Source organism: Lathyrus oleraceus, chromosome 1 (genome assembly GCF_024323335.1).
Source record: "Lathyrus oleraceus cultivar Zhongwan6 chromosome 1, CAAS_Psat_ZW6_1.0, whole genome shotgun sequence".
NCBI classification, from domain to species: Eukaryota; Viridiplantae; Streptophyta; class Magnoliopsida; order Fabales; family Fabaceae; genus Lathyrus; species Lathyrus oleraceus.
In genome coordinates this window covers 280,072,976-280,076,223 of record NC_066579.1, presented here as the reverse complement: position 1 = coordinate 280,076,223, position 3,248 = coordinate 280,072,976, and positions in this window count along the sequence as shown.

Genomic DNA, 3,248 nt, shown 5'->3' with positions numbered 1-3,248 from the left:
CCTATAGGACCATCTCATCGTTCGAGGAAGACCACAATTATCAGCTGGTTTCCAATCCTCCCCTCTTTTTCCAACAGTTGGAAAGTACTCGTGAATCCAGCACTGCTACAAAATAAAAACATAATAAATAAAATAAATTAAGTTAACATACTTTATAAAGTGAATCCAACACTTAATAAACAAAATTAAATTATATACCTGTAGGAGAGTAGGATATCTACCTAGTTGTTTGCAACTGAACACGGACGTATCTCCAAGATATTTGTATAGGGTAACTAGTGCAGCTGCTCCCCAACTATATCCCGAACATCTATCTAAGTCTGTAAACAGTAGGAGGTATCGTGCCTCAACAAGTGTAAAGGTCTTGTCAGCAAAAATGGTGGAACCCACCAACATCAACAAATATGCTCTGGTCGCATATGCCCAACTGGAAGCAGCTCTATGCTGTACGAATAAATCGTATAACCACTCCAACTTAGAATATGAACCCCTGCAGCTACGAACATGTGATTGTGCCTCACCCTGTGACACTCCTGAGTAGTCAACAGCAAGTTCAACAGCTACCTCTTCCGGGACATCCTGAGGACTCCAGAAGACACCCCTGATGGGCAAGTGAAGCAGACATGAGACGTCATCCAAAGTAATGCTTGTAACACCCCTTTTTCTACCACAAAATACTTAACATATAATCAAAGTGAATAAGCACGCATATAAACAAAAGGGCGTCACATCGACCTTTTCAAAAAAACTAAAAGCTTTCAAAAACCAACATCATTCATCATCAATATACAATACACATGGTCATTTAAAATAACACATTTCAATTATCATGAATATTCAAGAATATGCGTTCGCGGCGAAAAATAATGAATACTCATGTATTTCATAAAATGATCCATGTCCCATACCATGATCATCTCTCAATAACTCAAGATAAAATAAAACCATATCCAGAATATTTGGCAATATGGCCTCTCAAACAGCAAATGCAATTAATCATGTTCACAAGTAATAACATAATACATCTCCAAATAAGACATGAGTTCAATACTACTAATCTACCCCGTGTTACACGACCAGAGCATTGACTCACTACCTAGTCTCTAAAACAAAACACGAAAACTCTCCGGCTAAATCTCGAGTGAGCTACCGTCGACTTACTTCAACAATACTACTCTTGAATATCTGCATGATGCCCATGTAAAGGCAACATTCAAACAGAAGGGTGAAAATTCAAATCATTATGAAGAAGTATAATAAAGCACAATGGTTAAATCAACAATTAACAGAATTCATCACACCTTGTATAACCATGTAAATAATACTAACCAACATTTATTTCACATGTTTCAAACATCCATCACAACTCAAGGAGTATAATATTAAAATCCAAACTATATTCCCAATTATATACATAACTACAATTATCACATAATCACATAATTTGCTAAGTTATGTACCCAAACATCACCAAATCCAATTACCATATCTCATACACACCTCACAATCACATCAATGCATACATTCAATTATCACATAAATCTAATGTGACTCAATGCAAGACATGTGACTCTATGCATGTGGTACCGCAATGTGAACCCAATGTTTCACCGTTTTCCGATTCAATATCTAGAATCCAAGCCACGCTTCTGATCCGAACAAGATCAAAGCCACTACGTCTATTTCCAATTAAGGATCAACGTCTGCTACGCCTATTTCCATTAAAGGATCAACGTCTATCACCATGTGAACCCACAATTTCACCGATTCCACCATGAAACCGACCATGCCATGAATGAATGTACAATACCAACAACATATTCAATTAAGATCATCTCTACCATCTTAACATTCCACATATCACCATAATTCAACTCTATGAATTATCTACCAATGGTACATATACACATTCATAACAAATATACTATTCGCATATATAAACTAATTATCAAATACGCACACTTAGATTTCATTTCAAAATGATTACAGCATTTAAAATCTCAAATTTTCATTTTTTAACAGCAAGTAACCGGTTAACGTATTTTGGGTAACCCGTTACTCAGTTTAGCAGAATTCAATTCCTAGGCAGATTTTTTAACTAAGTAACCCATTAACGTATTTGGGGTAACCAGTTATCCTGAAAATAGAATACAATTCTGGGCAGATTTTTAAGTAAGTAACCGATTAACATATTTGGGGTAACCGGTTATTCTGAAAACAGAATACAATTTTGGGCAGATTTTTAAGTAAGTAACCGGTTAACGCTTTTAGAGTAACCCGTTACTCAGTTTACAGAATTCAATATTGGGCAGATTTTCAACAGGGTAACCCGTTAACGCATTTTGGGTAACCCGTTACTCAGATTACAGAATTCAATATTGGGCAGATTTTCAACATGGTAACCGATTAACGCTTTTAGAGTAACCGGTTACTCAGTAAACAGAATTAAATTCCTGGCTCATATTTCGCATGTAATTGGTTAACACCTTTGGGGTAACCGGTTACTCAGCCTAAAATTGAAATTTTTCCTAACGTTACCTGTACTGTAATGGAATTTAATAAAATAAGTGGCTTCTCAATCTATCACTCAATTTCACCCATATATCGATTTCCAAAACAAATTTACTCATCACAAATCAATGATTACTCATCAAACTTAACAATTTCAAACAACCATACAAAATTAGGGATTTTAACCTAAACATACTTCTACCCATTGACCCAATTATACTGACCCATAATAATAAGGATGCTCCCCCTTACCTCTTCAATTTTCTGGAAACCTTAGCTTCTCTCTTGTTCTTCCCCTCTTCTCCTTACTTTTCCTCTTTTCTTTCTCTGTTGCCGTCAAATGACCAAATGAATCCTACTTCTCACTCTCCTCACCTCTTACTATTCTAGTATTATATTTGGGCTTAAGAAAGGATACCTCTAATTTAATTATTAGGCCCAATAACACATAGTATTATATTATCTCTATTTAGTTTAAATAAATTAAACCAACACAATATACACACCAAGTCAATTAATTCAATCAATTAATATACTACCTAACAATCAATTAATTAATTAACACCCCAAATAAATAAAATAAAATAAATTAATAATATCATAAATAATTACTAAAATTGGGTTGTTACAATGCTCATTTCACCAAACGGCATGTGAAATGAAGATGTCTCTAGATGCCATCTTTCCACAAATGCAGAGACAAGATTTGTGTCTATCTTGTTTAGACTAGTTCTCTG